Source organism: Mauremys reevesii, linkage group 1 (assembly GCF_016161935.1).
Source record: "Mauremys reevesii isolate NIE-2019 linkage group 1, ASM1616193v1, whole genome shotgun sequence".
Taxonomy (NCBI): domain Eukaryota; kingdom Metazoa; phylum Chordata; order Testudines; family Geoemydidae; genus Mauremys; species Mauremys reevesii.
Window position 1 is genome coordinate 247,818,467 of NC_052623.1, and position 18,927 is coordinate 247,837,393.

An 18,927-nucleotide genomic window follows, 5' to 3' on the forward strand; every position below is an offset into this window, starting at 1 on the left:
CCCATAGTTGTTCCTTGATCCCCTCCTGTCCAGTGAAGAGTTTATACATCCCTTCACAGTTGGATATTTGAATATGGATTTCATTGGACCCACTACAATCAGAAAAAGAATTTCTGATAGTAAGAAGCCCCACTGCTTGCAAGATCACCAACCCAGTTTCTTCTGGAATATATTTCTCACTAATAAGGATAATCATCTGAGGTTTATCCATGTAATGACATTCCTATGTTTTGCACTACACCATAGTCTATTGTCCCCAGGGAAGATCACATGCATTGTAAGCACTTAGGGGCAGGGACTGTCATTTATTATGTGTTTGTTCAGCACTTCACACAATGGACCAATGTGATTAAGGCCTTTAGGTGCCACTGCAATATAAATGGTCAGGAATAATAAATAATAAATAATGTACTGCTGACTGAAGGAGACATGGCTTTAAGGGAGCTCCATGTTAAAGTTTTGGCTGCTCATCACCGCTCTAACAGTGTCTCTCTGCCCTGCGTTGCAGGGACTTGGGACCTGATACAAAGCCCACTGAAGTCAATAAGAGCCTTTCAACTGACTTCTAATGGGCTTTGAATCAGGCTGTCAGTGAGAAGACGGTTCCGTTTCTATGCCCATTTGTTCCCGAGCCTCCAGACTAAGATGAACAAAAACCTCATGCCTGTCTGCTTACTAATAGCACTTTCAGGAAATTAGTGTGTGCTTCAAAGCCTGGAAATAAATGAATAAGTAGTTCCTTATCACTGCTGTGATCTGCTCTCTATGGCGTAAATATTGTGTGTGCCAATAACTCTATGGAACACATCAGACACTGCAACAGGCCCCCTTTGATAAACATTCAAATTAAAAAGCTATCTTCTATACAACAGATATAAAAGGGCTACAACAGAGAGCAGCTGGCCTGAAAGTAATGATCACTTGGGAGATACAAGAGCAGAATGTTTGCTTCCAAGTGTTAAGATACTAATGAAGGACTGTCCGCCAATGGAAATCCAGCCAGAATTAGAGCATATGAAAGACAACCTTTCCCTTCCTTAACATGATGCAATATTGATGTTGCTAAGCAAAAGGCCTTGGCTGTACAGTTATCTGTCTGAGCCTGATTGATAGGGATTAGAACTTTTTGCTGGTTGTCATTCATCGAAGTGTCACTTTTTAAGTTATGCTGTCGGCCATTTAGGCCTTTCGGCTTAGCCAGTAGTTATGGCATGTTATCCAGTCTCTTCTGTCCACAGAGAAATTGTGCCAGGTTCTTTCTTTTTCCTAAGCTACCCATTCCTTATAGCCTGCAATCCATTTCTCTATAGACAGACATCACTTGCTGACGCAAGCAGTGTACTCAGATGGTAATTACTGCTTTCTCTTGGCATTCTTCTGCCTCCTCTTCATGGTTATTTCTTTAAATGCAAGAGTCTGCAGGATGAGACTGGAGCTGGTTACAGAGAAACCCCCCAATGCAAACAGTCCCAGACTTGAGAGGTGATCAAAGTGCGAACTTGGATCCAGTCTATGCCTTGTAAATGATCTGTCTCTTTATAATTTGTCAAATTAAACCCCAGATCCAACCCTCTCCATGAACTTTGAGAAAGTTTGGGTCCAACGGCAGTTCTGAACTTTTTGGCTTGGGCCCTTCTCTGCTATTTTATAACCTATAAAGATAATAAATCTATCAAACTGTGTGAGAAGGGTTCTAACTCACTGCCACTGGAATCAATGGGATTTTTGAAACCATTTAGAACTATATAATATTCTGGGCTTGAAGCTGGCCTTAATAGCAGTGGGAGTTCCATGTGCAGACTTGGGGGTAGTATATGGACCATAGTGTGAAGATTTTAACTAGGCAGAAGACAAGACATGTCTGAAAATACTATCTCTACATTAGTAATATCTGGAGTGTCACTGAAACCACCTTGATGATGAGGTGGTGTTTTCCTCCCTTCCCCCCCCTTACAAAGCAGATGTCTCTAATGAACTGAAATTCTTCACTGTCACACTTGATCATAAAGTCATCTTTGCAGTGCATTTTTATATTCCCCTTTCATCCTTCTACAGAAGTACAACTAGTTTCAAACCAGGGTTTTTTTGTTTTTTTTTTATAGTAAATTCAATGCAGGAACACATCTTGAATTGCCAAAAATCTTACAGCTTTTATAAATCACTGCTTGTAAGAAAAGCTTTGTGGTTAACATAATTAAGTCACTTGGAGGCAGCACGCTTGGATTGGATTGCAAATTAAAGAGGCCTTTCTTTTCTATGCAGTCCTTCGTACCTCTGTTTTTGTTTTAATGTTCTCATGTATTGTTATTAATTCCACTTCTGATAGCTGTCAGGCTGCCAAGCTTATATGAAGCTCCACCAGTTTGCTTAATACAAAGATATGTTTTTACACAGTAATGAAAGAAACAAACATCAGTAGAAAGGACTCAAGATCACAGAAACTACTGTGCCTTTTTTCCTGGAAATAATCTCCATGAATGGTCATGACTCAGGACATATGGTAGAACAGAGTGAACACTGTAGCTGTATTCTTTAAAAGCTAGATAATTTTATGACTAATAAGGGAAACGTATGCTAATATTAGGAAACAGTGAGATCTACTAGACTGTGGGAAAAGTCTCCCAAGGGAAGAGGTGGAATCCCCATGGCTTGACTCATTTCAGCACTGGATAAATCATTAGAAAAGATAGTGTAGGGAATAATCCTACATAAAATCATTCCCATCACCAAGGCAGGGTTCTTACCTACAAAGTAATGTTCTAGAGTTTTATCCAGTCCAGATTTTGATTATTCCAGCCATTAGGATTCTACACTGTACCAGTGCCCTCTCTGAACTGATCCATCCATCCCATCCAAAGATCCTCCTCTGCTACAATGCCTATAAGACATTAGCCAATTAATGATGGCTGGTTTGAGCAGCACATGGAAAGAGTGGACACTTTATTAACCATCTAAAAGAATAAGTGTACATATGCTTTTAAAAATGGGGGAAAATGTATTGCATCCCCCACCCGCACCTTTCACATGTCACTTGCCTTATTAAACTGTAAGATCCTCAGGCCACACTTGTGTAGTCATAGTGGTACAAGTATCATTCCCCCTCACCCCCACAAATCAGTCTATATTCCTTGCCTCCTTTTATTGTCCAAACCACCAATAAACACACAAATGGAAAACACAATGTCTAGCTGGGGCTTTCTACCCAGCCACCAAGGGTCATCCTTCTCCAGAGACTACTACTGCAGGAGACTCTCCCTTCCTTCAGACCCCACCTTTCCTCCTGCAGTTCTTTAGTGGAAACACCTGTCACTTTCTCAGCCGCAGCTGATTAGCAAAGAGGGCTGGCTGGGCCCAGCTCCATCAAAGGGAGTGTCCACCCCCTCACACCATTCATCTTTCATGCCGTTTCAGCCAAACACTGAAGCACATGCTTTGCTGTGTGCATGTGCTTATGTTCATCCCACTTTAGCAAAGCACTTAAGCACATACTTAATTGACTTAAATGGGACTTCAGTGCATGCTTAAATCCTTGGGTACTCAGAGAGCTATATGTGGCTTGCAACGTAAAAAGAGGGCTTGGGGTTTTTTTAAACAAAATCTATCCTCTCCTCCCAAAGCAGAGGAACAGCAGGTGCCATGTGATTCTGCCACCAAAGACGCAGGCTCAAGCTATTACCCTTTCACACCATGAAGAGGCTGGTGGTGGGAGTGACTCTCCCTTTTGTGTACCACATCATCCTCTTACAGCCATTCGATGCCTTCTGCAAATTGATAGAGTCAGAGCTTAAGGATTTTACTCAACTATTCTGTGTGCTGCTGAGAATGGAAGAAAATACAATGCAGTGTCAAGGTCAGGCAACGAGGAGCTTTACCTTGATTCTGTTTGTGCTGTGAATGCTGTAGTCTGTAGCTGGCACAAACATTCAAAATGTCAGTAGCAAGCAAAAGAGCACTTAAGAAAGAAAAAAGGAAAAAAACCAGGACGATCTAACAGGGGACGAGACAAGAAAACAAAGAAGATGGCGTCAGAATAATAAAAGACTTTGGTCCTGATTCAGCAAAGCACTAAACATGTGCATAAGAGCATCCCTTTTTAAAAAGCACCTGGCCCCAGCAAGATACTTAGGCATATGCCTAACTTTAATCATGTGAAAGGTTCTGGCTACTCAAGTTAGGCACATGCTTAAGTACCTTGCTGACTCAGGACTATAAGTACATAGTTAAATCTCATTGACGTCAATGGGACTGAAGCACATGAATAGGTATTTTTCTAAATCAGCATACAAGAATGAAAAATAATCATATAAAACAGAGAATGAGGAGGGCACGATCTGTTATAGGTACAGTTACGGCAATAGCCCATTCAGAAAAATAAGGGGAAAAAAAATCAAGAGTGAAACAAATTTAGCTTCCTCTCAATTCCACACATAAGTTCTGGAACTAGGGGTTCTGCTGCATCCCCAGCTTGAAGTGGTTTCCATTATACTCAGGGTTTCCAGTTTGGGTCAATGACTCTCAGCACCCCCACTATACAAATTGTACCAGCAGCACTGATTCCATGGGCCATGCACAACTGTTAATTTAACTGAGCAGCCCTTCTACATGTACGATCCTTGCACGGGTATTTGCTTCATTGCCCCCGATTGTATAGGCTATGTGTGTACACTCCAGTTACGGACAGGGACACGCACACAAGCAATATGATCTTGCACCTATGGCCCAATTTGGGAAAGCTTCCTTGGGGCGGCTCTAGGTATTTTGCCGCCCCAAGCACGGCAGGCAGGCTGCCTTCGGCGGCTTGCCTGCGGGAGGTCCCCGGTCCCGCGGATTCAGTGGCACGCCCGCGGGAGGTCCGCCAAAGCTGTGGAACCAGCAGACCCTCCACAGGCTTGCCGCCAAAGGCAACCTGCCTGCTGCCCTCGCGGCGACTGGCAGAGCGCCCACCGTGGCTTGCGGCCCCAGGCACACGCTTGGTGTGCTGGTGCCTGGAGCCGCCCCTGCTTAAGAGTTGTCTTTGCAAGGGAAGGACTTTAGGCCCAATTCAGAAAAGCATTTATATGGCATATATGCATTGCTACTAGGAAAGATGGTCCTGTGGATAAGGTATTGGACTGAAACTTCAGACGAGAGTTCCTGGCTCTAATACAGAGTTATTGTGTGACCTTGGGAAGAGTCACTTTGCTCTGTGCCTCAATTCCTCATCTATAAAATATGGATCATACTTCACAGGGCTTTTGCTTAATAGTAAATTCATTCAGCAAGGTTCTCATACCTGCTCCTGACACTTTACATGAGACGAAGGGGCTGTAAAATCCCTGATTCCAGCTGGGGGAGAATTGCTCCAGTGCAAGAACTGAGGAAGACAACTAAATACTGTCCTCCAAGGACAGCCTCATAAACCCAGAAATGCAGGGCATGCCAGGAGTAGGGCTAGGGACAGGATAAGTGTGGCAGGGGCAGGACAGTTGGAAATTTGAACATGCCTCAGGGCTGTCAAAAGCAGGGGTGGCCAAACTGAGCCTGAGAAGGAGCCAGAATTTACCTATGTACATTGTCAAAGAGCCACAGGAATATGTCAGTAGCCTCCCCCCCGCCCCCCCAGCACCTCCCACCCACCAGCAGCCCTACCAATCAGTGCCTCCCACTTCATCCCCGCACCTCTCGATCAGCTGTTTTGTGGTGTTCAGGAGGCGGGCGGGTAGGGGAGAAGCGAGGGCACGGCAGGCTCAGGGGAGGGGTGGAGTGGGGGCAGGGCCTGGGGCAGAGCCCGGGGTTGAGCAGTGAGCACCCCCCGGCACATTGGAAAGTTGGCACCTGTAGCTCCAGGCCCGGAACCGGTGCCTATACAAGGATACACATATTAACTTCTGAAGAGCTGCATGTGACTCTAGAGCCACAGGTTGGCCACTCCTGGTCTAAGGGCTCATCTACATGACCCTGCGTAGTGTGGGCTATGGAGATGTGAAATGCAGTGCAAACTAAAGTGTGGCACTGTAACTGCCATGGATAGACCCTGCTAGGGAGAGCTAAAAGGTACCTAGTTTTTGTTAGCATAGGCCTGTTTCAAGTAAGACTATGTGAACGCGAATTAGGTACCATATAGTTCACACTAGTGGAGTCTTAAAACAGAGCAGCTGCAGTGCAACACTTTAGTGTGCACTGCAACTCATATCCTCTCCATGAGACCATAGCATGGCCCCTAAATTACATCAGGGCCCTCCTCAGTTCTCAAAGGAGTCCAGGCTGAGGAGGATGCAATAGTGGTTAAAAGCCACCATAGCCTCCCTTCCCCATGGGCTGCAAGAAACTCACCAATTGTTCGTGAAGCACTCAGGTACTATGGCCCTGGAGCCATAGGAGCTGTGAGATATTCTCAATCAATGTAATAGCCTTTGAAGGTTATCTTTAAAAAATAATAATAATAATAATAGACTGCATATTTGTTTCCAGCAGAAGAACATTGTAAAGGATCGAAGAAAATCTCCAGATCAGCAAAAGAAAAAGCAGTGTATTCATACTGAAAGTGAGATTCAGATGTTTTGATAAAAATCAGCCATATATTACAACATACCCCATCTGAGCTAGGCCAAATACTTCTGGCTCATCATATTATATTTTAGTAAATGGAAAAAAAAGTTAATGATAAAAAATAATGATGGAAAAGACCTACTCGATTAAGGTGTCTTCTTTAATAGGAATGGTCACTGCAGTATATTATCCATTTAATTTCATCTGACCAAAAGAAGGGAAGTTCATGTGATTGGGTTCCCATTTTCATGAAGAACCTCTCTTACCTTCACCATGGATTTGTACAGTAGACATTAATAAGGTTATAGAATCTAGGTCTCCATTGCCTTGCACCTCAGATAGTCATTTAGGCCCAGAACAGCAAAGTACTTAAGAACATACTAACTTTAAGCATAGGAGTAGTCTCACTGACATCAATTCACATGTCAGAGGGGTAGCCGTGTTAGTCTGGATCTGTAAAAGCAACAAAGAGTCCTGTGGTACCTTATAGACTAACAGACGTATTGGAGCATGAGCTTTCGTGGGTGAATACCCACTTCGTCGGATGCAATTCACATGGGATTTTTTCAAAAAAAAGTTAATGATAAAAAATAACCACTTCTGTTTTCTTTCCCACCATAGAGGAGCCAACCATGCAGTTTCCTCAGCTTTCCAAGCCCAGGACTGACTCCAGTATCACAACATGAGGAATGCAATTTGTGTCTCCCACATGACAGCATCACAGTGTTAGCTCCTCTGCGGCACCCCTTTGGGGTGTGACAGAATTACATTCCTACTCAGGTTCCAGCCATCCAGATTGGGGCAGTCAGTAGCACAGAGGGAGGTTAATGTCAGGGTGTCCCCCTCCTCCCTGCTCCTGCCCCCCACTTACCCCATCTCCATAGAGCGGGGGGAGGTGGGGGTGAGACATGACAGGGCTCAGGACAGAGGGAGCTTGCTGGCAGCAGGGGCTGTCTGAACTTACTGATCTACTTAAAAAGGCAATGTACTTAGAGTGGTGTCAGTGTACTTAAAGGGGCAATGTGCATCTCTCTCTCACACACACACAGGTGAGAGTCTCTGTCTGCCATGCTGTCTCCCCTCCCATCATTTGTGCTGCCTTGTAGAGTGTGAGGCTACATTAACAACAATGTGTTAACCCTTGAGCTGTTCTAGTTCATCATTTAGCAGCAAGGCATTCCCTGGGAAATATCCCACCCTCTGACTTTTACCACCTCAACCAAGCTTCACAATCATTGCTGTGTACAGTATTAAATTGTTTAAAACTTATACTGTGTGCCTCTGTGTGTATATAAATGTTTCGTCTGGTGAAAAAAAAATCCCTGGAACCTACCTCCCCCCCCCATTTACATTAATTCTTATGGGGAAATTGGATTCGCATAACATAATTTCACTTAAAGTCACATTTTTTCAGGAACATAACTACAACATTAAGTGAGGAGTTATTGTACTGTGTGGCAAGCTGGGCTGAGCGACTACAGGGCTCCAGCATGCCACACGCTGCCTGACTGTGTGGACCATGCTGAGGTTCACTAAAAGTTCCCTATTGTGTCGTATCAACAGCAATACAGCAAAACCCACTAGGGATTTTTTACTGTACAAAAGCAGGGTGAAGACTGACAGTTCGCTCATGGCATGCTGGAGTGATGAAGACTTACAGCCCAGCTTGCTGCAGAGTTAGTGTTTGTGTAGATATGCCCTTAGTCCCAATAGTAGTCCTGAAACAGACCTACCTCCCCTCCCTTTGGGAGGCCCTGTCAAGTAGCAGTCTTTAGTCCAAAGAACATAAAACAAGATCTTCTGTCCCTCCTGGGCTACACTTTCATCCCACTCGCTCAGAGTGTCGACCATCTGAACTGTCTTGCTGGAGGCCCGGCTCCTACTTGAGCCACTGACCATCAAGGTTTCCTCTCTGGAGTCCTTCCCCTAGTCTGAATCTTTATTCCCAGTCTACCTCCAGGCCATCTGCCTCACCACAGACTTAAATGTGCATACTTGATTTTTTCTTAATAAAAACTTAGTTCTAGTAAAGAGGACACAGGCAGCTTTAATTTTAACTCAATTTTAAAACTATGTTCAATTTCAGATACTGCATCTTGCCTTGGGTCCCTCTGTATATTTTTGTGGATCACTACAGTATCCTTGTTTGTGTAGGCTAGATTGTGCAATCCCTGCTCACACTGGGGTGTATTTACTTCCATGCGCAGACCCACTGAAATTAGCCTGTGCTCACCAAGGTGAGTAAGGATAACACAATCTAGCCCAGAAAAGTATTTCTCTCTCCTGTTACTGTGTGAAAGACACACAAGACAGGAGGAACTAAGGTCCTGATCTTTCAGTGAGCTGAACTGCAGTGGAAGTGCTCCTGATACGTCAATGCAGAGTTCATGGCAAGATGAGGGTCTATTTTATTATACAATGGCAATCGTGATTGCTAACTTTGCACACAGGATGAGATTTTTAAGAGCATTCATCATTAGACTACCCCTATTTCCAATACAGTCAGAGGGAAAACTCCCATTGTCTTCACCTGGGTCAACAGAAGGGATGGGATTTTAAAATCAAAGTGCCATCAAAGGCACAAAATACAGAGAGAAATGTTTCCCTTCCCCCATAATTTCTGTTCATTAGGGTAACCTTAGGTGTTATCTGTAACAAGACCAGCCCACCTCACAGCCTGCGTAAGGGTCAGTCAGAATAGCCACCTCGGTGCTCAGGGGAGCGTTAAGGCTGCCACCAACTTTACAAAAAGAGGAGCTCTGGCTCTGCCTCACACCAGCCAGCAAAGTAGAAGGCTGAGGAAGGATAGTCCAGTTATTAGGGAGCTAGTCAACAAACTCAGGAAACTCAGGTCTGGTTCCCTGTGATCCTGGGCAAGTCACTTAGGCCAGATTTTTAAGGTACTTGGGCACTGTCCCACTCAGTACCACATGGCTGAAAGCCCTAGAAGGCCCCCTTCCTAGGGGAATTTTTAGAAGCAGGGTAGGTGCCAAGTACGTGCCTTCTCGTGACTCAGCCCTCTGGTCAGGCCAGGTTCAGTTCTACCCCTGCTGGGGTAAGGGTCTCAATAGCACAACATTGCACCAGAACTACAGTTCAACTCCAGGCTCAGTCGTCCTTATGCCCCTTATATCAGGGGTCTTTTATGCCACCTTCCTTGGTGGCCAGTAGGGGAACCCAGCCCCCTACTTTGGGTTACTGTCCAGGGACCCTGCAGCTAGCAGCTAAGTTCTACTCCTTATATTACAGACTATGGAAGGAAAGAGAATCTATTCAAGTATATGTTGAAACCAAAACATGGATTTGAAGACTTACTCCGAGTCCAACTTTGTAAATACAGCTGAACCATTATACGACCATGCTATCACTTCAATAAATCAAACCAAAATGAATAACCGGTGCTCCTATTACAATGAATCCCAGTTGCTCTATCTTATGCCAGGCAAATGGTACCCGTCCTGCTAGAACGGGACTGATTCTCTTCTCACTTACACCTGAATTGCACTGGGTGTCATGCCACTAAAGCTTTAGTAGTGATATAAATCTGGTGTAGCTGAGAGGAGAATCAGACCCATAACATAGCTAAGGACAGTAAGCAGAAAAAAGTTTGTTAAGAAGTTGCTGATGTTCAAGACCAGTAGTTAGGGGTCAAGAGACAGCAAACAGGGATTTGGAGTAGGGAGGGGAAGGGAAAAGAGCAGGCTGAAAGAGGAGAGAATCCATATTCTGCCAGATGCCAAAGAGCTCTTGCCTTAGGGAAGCATGCAATGCCTGGGGTGGGGTGTCAGAGTGATATCTGATGTTACTATTTACAGTGTACTCAATGGGGATCTATGTGCTCCCTGGAAAAACAACAATAACACCAATGTTATAAAGAGACTTGTGGCAACACGAGTCCTTTAAACTAGGGAGATGGATAAAGCTGTACAAACCTAAAGAAAAGCTGTCTCTGCCCAGGTCAGATGGGAACAGGAATGGGAAAGGGATGGGGAGCTCATTTCCATGAGGTCCCTGCCCTCTTCAGCAGCTCTTTGTGTCCTGCCTGTACAACAATTGTGAAGCTAATCCGTGCCTCCTTTCAGATCAGCTTGACCATCCCAGTGTGGGGTCTCCATACATGCATATAAAGGTCTAATGCTCCTCCTTGCACCTGTGCGTAACAGAGTTAGTTTTTGGCATAGATCAGTTGATTAAGAAGGGGCCATTTTTCTAGAGTGGCCTTTCTGGCCATATTGGCCCCTAAGGTTACGTTGTTCCTGTCATAGATAAAAGTTTCCTCGGTATCTATGTCCATATCCACTCTTGCCCTCTCTTGAGCTGGGAGAATTAAACAATTGAAATCACTTAAATGAGGCTGTGCCAATCCATACTGAATACAAATACGTGGAAAAGTTGGAGGAATTCAATCTGTCATGTAGGATTATGACTAGGACAGTTTAGTATACACAAGGCACAGCAAAAATGCCTACAATTTTAAGGACTTGAAAGTCTGCGTTGAAAAATGAGAGAAAGTCACAACTAAGTTATGTGCTGAAAGCTCTGAAAGAGCAAGACGTAGAGACACCTCTCAAAGGTGTTCACATATATAACGTGAGCCACATTTCTCCAACTTCAGTGCCCAAAGTTAAGCCTTTAGATTCATATTTAGGTACTCAAATCAAGTATTTCATTTTCAGAGGAGCTGAGCACTCAAAGCCACCCTTGTAAAGTGCTCAAAAACCATGGCGATGGGCAGGATATTAAAAACAGAGATAGCCATATGCCTAAGGATGGTTGGGGGGAATTCCTGGCCCCACTGAAGTTAATAGCAAGACTCCCATTGACTTTAATGGTGCAGGATTTCACCTTAAGCACCTTTCTTTAGATACTCATGTTTGAAAAGTTTGGCTTAAGCTTACACTCACTTATATATCTGAATGCCAATAAGAGACCTCTCTGCCTCTTGGTCTTTTGGGCATTCAACATATATCCAGCTTTCCTTGCCCTTAAGGGTATGGTTACACAGCTAGGAGCGAGCTTGCCAGCCCAGGAAGACAGCTCACATTAGCAGGAGCTCCTAAAACCAGGAGTATGGACGTTGTGGCTCTGGCAGAGACTCAGGCTGGCCACTTGTGCTCAGACCCAGAGGATCAGGTGGGCTTGACAGCCCGAGCTGCAATGTCCCCTCTGCTATTTTTAGCATCCTACCTCAAGCCAAGTTAGCTCAAAAGCAGAGGTGAAAGTAAGTCACTCCGGTATGGCATACTAGCAAGAAAGTGCCTACCATACCAGCAGGGCCACTGATGGATGAGGGGGGCAGGGAGGGAGGAGGGCAAAAGGGGCAGCTGCCCCAGGGTCTGGTGATTTAAAAGGACCCTGGGGTTCCAGCGGCAATTTAAAGGGCCCAGGACTCCCGGCCACTGCTGCCGCACCAGCAGCCAGAGCCCGAGCCCTGGGCCCTTTAAATCGCCGCTGGAGCCCCAGGGCTCCCAGCCAACGCTGCTGCTACCCCAGGGCTCTGGCAGCGATTTAAAGGGCTGCTTGAGGGATTTTGGCCCCAGCCCTTCTTCTTCTGTCCGAGGCCCCGTCCCTTCCAGGGGCCCAGAGGCTCCCCCCAGCCTTGCCCAGGACCCCGGCCATCCTAAGTATTGGTAAGTCATTTAAGTTACTTTCACTCCTGCTCAAAAGTCTGTCTACCCATGCTGGGAGATTCGTCTTAGCTGCAGTGTAGACATACCCCAAGTGTCAAAGCTCTGAAGGACAGATGATATGACACCAGATGCAAACGAGGCCTCTTTCTTTTGGCAGAAACAAAACGTGATTTAAAAACCTGTAGGCAAAGTGTGATTTAAACCCCTTCTAGATCTTTTGGCACACCTTGTGGACAGTGGCTGATATTTTAGTTCCACGTGCCAAACCAGTGTCTTCAGGCTGCTTGGCAAAAATCTTGTGGATGCAAGGAACACATGGTAGATTTTATAGAAAAGCCTGACCTTAGGTAGAGTCAATATGATCAATATGTACAAATGAGACCCTTTTAATGAATACCTTTGTGAGCAACAGGCAGACTTGACATTTACTAGGATAAAAGATAAATATTTCAGCCCTTTTATCAACTGTTTGATTCTAACTGAGCAAATTTAGTCAAAGGCCTGGAAACACACACACAATTACCTGTATCTAAAATTCTTTTGCTGATATTGTTTGAGCGCCTGGCTCCTCAGATCTAGAGTGTGTGCTAAAGGTCGACTGATACAGTGACTCGAGTATGTTTGTCTCAAGTGTGTTCAGTACAAAATAAGTGTTCTGTCTCAGTATGAAAGAAATTTCATTGGCCCACAAAAATATTTTGAGAATTATCATGCTTTTATCATAAACTAGACTGGGGGCAGGAGAGATTGGGGCTTCTGCCCTGCAGCACGGTGGTGGGGCTAGGGGCTTCTGCCAGAGACTGGTGCCTGCTGAAAGTTGGGGGGGGCACACAATTTAAAGGTTCACCTCCCACAACAGCTTGAGTCATGCCCTCCCCCAGCATACCCCTTACCCTCAGCGACCCCTCCCTGCAGCACCAGGTGTTAGTTCCACATGGAGAGGCAGCAGCGAACTACTGGGAACTGCAGGGAGGGGTCTCTGATTTAGCTTCCAATAGAGAGAGAGAGAGAGAGTGAGCGCACTCGCCTGAGACCAGCAAAAGGAGCCTCTCGCCCTGCAGCTCCCAGCTGTTTGCCACTACCTCTCCCCATACCTGCAGCTCCCAGTTTGCCAGCTCCAGCAGCTGCTGTGCAGGGAGGGGGCCCGGCTATACCATGTGACCAAGAGGGGACAGCAAAAATTGGGGGGATCAGGGGTGAAAGTAACTTAAAGGACTTGTTGGTATTCCAGAGTTCTGCAGAGGGGGAGGGGCTTCAACTGGAAGAGGCGTGGCCTCTATCGGAAGAGGTGGGGCCTTTAAATCCCCAGGCTTTTAAATCAGGATTTAAAGGGCTCGGGGATTCAGCTGAAGCTAGGAGCCGGGCCCTTTAAATCACTCCCGGAGCTACCAGCTGCAGAGGCGGCTGGGAGCCCTGGGGTTTGGGCAGGGGTGAAAGTAATTTACATTTCTTACCCATATGGCCCAATCGCAAGCAACCCACCTCTCCTACGTACTTCATGGATCCCTCCCACTGCATGACATAGATAGAGAAAATAAAGCTACTATTACTACTACCAGTACTGTCTGTAATAAAACTTTACTATTGGAATAAGCCTGAAAAAGTGAAAACTCACTGTCATGTTTTTCTCTGTGTCTTCCCTCCTCCTCCAGCCAGGCTGCGGACACTAGGCCCCATGCTTTCTCCCTGCCTGGCACAGAGCAGTAGCTGCAGGGGCTACCCTCTAGCTTGCAGCAGGGAGACTGGCTGAGGGAAGGAGAAGCCTGCCTCCTGCATAAGAACAGTTTAAACTCAGCTATTCCCTGCACGGTTCAGTAACATTTCAAAGAGGATCCGCAAGCAGTTTGGACATCACAACCATGATCCTCTGCTGGGGAGGGAATGGGATAGATTTGAACTTGGAAATGGTTCCTGATTTTGATTGTGTTTTTTGTGTATAGGAGATCCCCTCATCCCGGGGGCAGAAAAGAACTGCCCCTGCCATGGTCACACACACACACCCCCCCCCCCCCAACAACAACTGCGAGTGAAATTAACAAGGATGCCAGAAACAGCTTCTAACCCTGCAAGCTAGAGCCTAGAGGCGAACCCCTGCTGGTGTGGGGGGAGGGCAGGAGGAATGCAGAGCCGTGTCTGCAGCCTGGCTGGAGGAGGGGGAGGGAGGAAAAGAGAAACAATGGTGACAGTGAGTTTTCCCCTTCCACCTGCTTTTATTAGCTCTGGATTTAAGCTGTGCAGCCAAATGCTTGTATTTGTTGTGTATATTGGAGACAAGATCCTCTCATCCTGGGGGCAGACAAGGACTGCCCCTCCCATGGTCAAACACACCCTCTCCACTCCCCCCAGCTACTGTGAGTGAAATTAACAAGGATGCCAGAAACCACTCCTAATCCCGAGGGCTGAACCACTCAGGGAACAGCTGAGTTTAAACTATTCTTATGCAGGGGGCAGGCTTCTCCCTCCCTCAGGCAGTCTCTTTTTCTTACTGGTTCTCTGTACCGGCCCGTACCGGCTTACTTTCACCTCTGGGGGGGATGTGACCCCATATGCCTGCCCACATGTCACCTCTGGGGGGAGGGGATCTCAGGGCTTCAGCCCCACAGGGTACACCTGCTGGGACTTGGGATTGAGCTGAGTCCCTGAAATGCCCTCCCCAGGGGGCTGAGGCCTCAAGCTAGGGTGACCAGACATCCCGATATTATCGAGACAGTCCCGATTTTAGGGGACTTGTCCCGTGTTCCAACCTTACATTGGTCAGGACGTCTGGTTACCCTATATGAGGGGGACCGCGGCAAGCCGGCGCCGCTGGCACCACTCACCTTTCCTCCCTGGGCCCTGGGCAGCGCGCAGCTCAGCTCCCGGCGCGGCGGTGCCAGCCCACAGGGCCTGCCACCCAGCTGGCAGGACCCGACCCGACCCTAGGAAGGAGTCAGAGGGACTGGGAGGGACCTGCCTGCTGGATGCTTCCTGGGAGCCGCTCCAGGTAAGCACTGCTGGGCTCACCTGGCCCCCTGGCAGGTCCCTCAGACCCACTGCCCTCAGCCCCCACCCTGACCTTGTTCCCTCAGGCTCCCCCGGAGTCCCCCCTGTGCCCCCCACCTTCAATCCATTGCCCTCAGCCCCCCTGACCCTGTTCCCTCTACCTCCCCCACAGTCCCTCCCCTCCCCCCGATCATCTCACCCTGCATGGATGTGGAAATCTGTCCAGGATTCCAGGCTGTTGTTAGCCCTTGGGACAAAAGATCAGCAGAGGTTTCCAAATGGAAGTTTGCAGCCTTTGCTCAGACCCAAACATTTTCACTTTAAAAATAAATAAATAAATAAATAGATACCCAAACCCATCGTGACATCCATCTGCTCTGTCCAGATTTGCCTGTGTTGCTCATTAATCTGATGGACCTGCCGATAATGAATAAAGATGAATGCCCTGGGAGCAATGTGTCAGGCAGACAGTTTGCCAAGTAGAAAAGTGAATGCTGAAGCCCTCACAAAATGCAGAGGCTTTTCTTAACCTGAGAACTGAAAAAGACCGAGATACCCTGCATGGGTTTGAAAGTGACAAGAGCCTAGCGACTGACCAGAGCAGCGCCAAGTTTGAAGTGACGAGGAGGGTCTGTGTCATGAAGTCTGCATTTCCACTGAGGACTCTTCCATCGCCAGGGTAGCGCTGGTGCAGGTCCGCCGCCCGGCACAGCAATGCTGAGAGGTGCCAGTGTAGACCCGACCCACTGCCCTCAGCCCCCACCCTGACCCTGTTCCCTCAGCCTCCCTCGCAGTCTCCCCTGTACCTCCCACCCGGAACCCACTGCATTCAGTCCCTGCCCCCGTTCCAACAGCCTCCCCCACAGTCCCCCTGCTCCCTCTAACCCACTGCCCTCAGCCTCGCCCTACCCCAAATCTCTTCTTCAGCCTCCCCCGTCATCCCACTCCCATCGCTCCCCCTGCTGTCCCACCCCCTCAATTTCCTCCCATTCCAGTCCTGCTCCCCTGTCTCATCCCCTCCAGACCTTGTCCCTCTCCCCAACCCCCCGCCCCACTCTACACAGCTCTCTCTACTCTGTCCTATTCATGCTCCCCTCAGCCCCTACCCTACTCCCCCCATCCCAGGGCTGTCCCATCCCCCTCAGGCCCCCCCCGACTCCCCCAGTCCCAGTCCTGTCTCCCTCAGTTCCTCCACCCTGCTTCCCCCGGTCCATCCCCACACACCCACTGACTCCCTCGACCTCGCTCCCCCCAATCCCACGGCCTGGACCCACCCCGTCCCACTCAGGACATGCAGGAAAAAGAAGCAATGGGCTTAAATTGTAGCAAGGGAGATTTAGGTTAGACATTAGGAAAAACTTCCTAACTGTAAAGGTAGTTAAGCACTGGACAAATTACCTAGAGAGATTATGGAATAGCAGTCATTGGAGTTTTTTACGAGGTTAGACAAACACTTGTCAAGGATGGTCTAGTTGTTATTACTCAGTCCTGCCTCAGAGTAGGTGTTTGACTAGATGACCTGTTGATGTCCCTTCCAGTCCTACATTTCTGAGATTCACACTGAATTGCCTTGTGCCATTGTTTAGTAGTAGTGGCACACAGTTGTCTGACATGCAGGTTTATAAAACTGTAGTTAATATACAGTTTAGAGCATAGCAATTTTAAAGCTCTGCATGTTCAGACCAACTGAGCTGAAAATTGTGATCTACAGTATTCAAAACTATTAAGATGTGGGCTGAAATAAAGTCAGCATGAATTGCTCAACAATATCAATGGAATCAGCATTGCGCTGCTATATATTGTAAACCATTACAGTGAAATCTTGCAAGTATTACATAGAATGCCGCCTTGCCCAAGTGGTAACTAAGCGTAACATCTTCCTGTTTCAACATTCTTAACATGTATCCCGTAGCTCCTAGAAGTTTTTTTTTTTCAAACACTGAATGCTGCTAAGTTATGAGTTTTAACCGGTTTTTTTTCTTTTAAACCACAGCACTGAATGTTATTCTAAAATTGTTTCCCAAATATTCTTAAACTCCCAGTTTATCCCCCGCTGATGTTCATTGTGAAAAGTATTGCAGGCAAGGGTGAGATGCAGCGGGTTCGCATGGGTTCACGCGAACCCGTTGTTAAATTTAGCAGCCATTTTAGAACCGGTTGTTAAGGGCTGCTAAATTTAACAAAAGTTCCCGCCCACTCTTCTCCTGCTCCGCCCCTTCTCCTCCCCCTCCCCTGCTTCCCGCGAATCAGATGTTCGCGGGAAGCCTGAACAAGCAGCATGGAGGCAGCCAGCAGGTAAGCTGGGGCGCGGAGGGGGAGGGGAGGTGCGGCTGGCTCAGCAGCTCCCGGTCCCAGACCGCGGCTCCCTCCAGCTCAGCGCTGGCCCAGGGAGTCGGGCCCCGCGGCTACCGCCGAGCGGCCGGGCCCCTGTGCCGGCCCGGCCCGGGGAGTCGGGCCGCGCGGCCCGGCCCCGGGGCCGGCCCGGCCCGGGGAGTCGGGCCGAGCGGCCCGGCCCCGGTGCTGGCCCGGCCCGGGAAGTCGGGCCCCGGTGCCGGCCCTGCCCGGGGAGTCGGGCCCGGTGCAGGCCCGGCCGGGAGTCGGGCCCGGTGCCGGCCCGGGCCGGCGAAGTCGGGCCCCGTGCCGGCCCGGGCCGGCGAGTCGGGCCCGGCGCCGGTCGTGGTCCTGGCAGAGTGGACCCGGTCCCTAGGCAGTGTGGTAAGGAGGCAGGAGGGGTGGGTTGTGGGGGTGGATAGGGGTCAGGGCAGTCAGAGGGCACGGAACAGGGGGATTGAATGGGGGCAAGGGTCCCGGGGAGCAGTCAGGAAAGAGCAGGGTTGGAGGAGGTGGTGGGGGCACACAGGGACAGAGAGAAGGGGTAGTTGTATGGGGTAGGGGTTCTGGGGGGCCATTGAGAATGAGAGGAGGGGTTGGGTGGGGCGGCAAGGGGCAGTCAGGGCACAGGGAAGGGGGGGATGGGTCAGGGGTCTTGGAGTGTGTGTGTTAAGGAACATGAGGGGTTGGATGGGGCACGACCCCCACCCCACGAAGGGGGGGAAGGAGGGAACCCGTTGTTAAAATTTTGGAGGGAGGAGGGAACCCGTTGTTAAAAATTTGGCAGCTCATCACTGGTCAAAACTTGTGGCTTTGTCCTTATATAGTCATTTCAGTGGAAAGTGTTAATTAATGACATGATCAGGACAGCTGGTGTTTTCCTTATATGGACAATTTGCTATACAGTAAAATTGATGCCCATGTCTGAACAAGCCCATTATAGTTCATCACAGGTGAGTGACCCGGTAGGTTTTTGTCACAGTTATCAGCCCCTCTATATAAGGGCCAGAGCTGCCAGCTCAACTCACAAACTAAGGACATCCCACCAGACAGGTTGGCTGCCTCCTACGGAGCTGGTGCTCCAGCTGCGGAGATCTTGAAAGCCATAATCTTCTCCAGAAATGGCAAGGTACAGACGCAGCAGGAGCAGAAGCAGGAGCCGTCGCAGAAGGCGACGGAGGGGAGGCCGCGGGGGTCGGCATGGAAGGAGGAGAAGACGACATGGCAGAAGGAGAAGAGGTCGTAGAGGTAGAGAGAGAACTCGCAGGAGGAGGAGGAGAAGAAGAAGGAGTTTTTAATTTCCTGATTTCTCCTGTGCAAGTCATCGACCCACCACTCTGCAATGTCTGCTATGGCAAAAAGAAACAACCCTTCAGTGACAATACCCCGCAATGACTTCCTAAGATGCAAGGAACCAGCTACCATTTGAACAATGCCACCTGTCAATAAACTTTGA

The 18,927-nt window shown here is 48.1% G+C and overlaps 1 protein-coding gene across 9 annotated transcripts in view; it reads right to left on the bottom strand.

Moving 5' to 3' along the window:
• The window catches only part of LOC120408463, a 148,702-nt gene that overhangs the window by 40,858 nt on the left and 88,917 nt on the right, over positions 1 to 18,927 (bottom strand). For 6 of the 9 annotated variants that reach the window (XM_039545420.1, XM_039545484.1, XM_039545494.1 and 3 more), the window contains one exon: positions 15,487 to 15,557. The exons of the other annotated variants lie outside the window; for them this stretch is intronic. The gene's annotated coding sequence lies outside the window, so the exon portion shown is untranslated. Of the gene's footprint in view, positions 1 to 15,486; positions 15,558 to 18,927 lie in introns of those variants that run through there. 9 annotated transcript variants of the gene reach the window in all.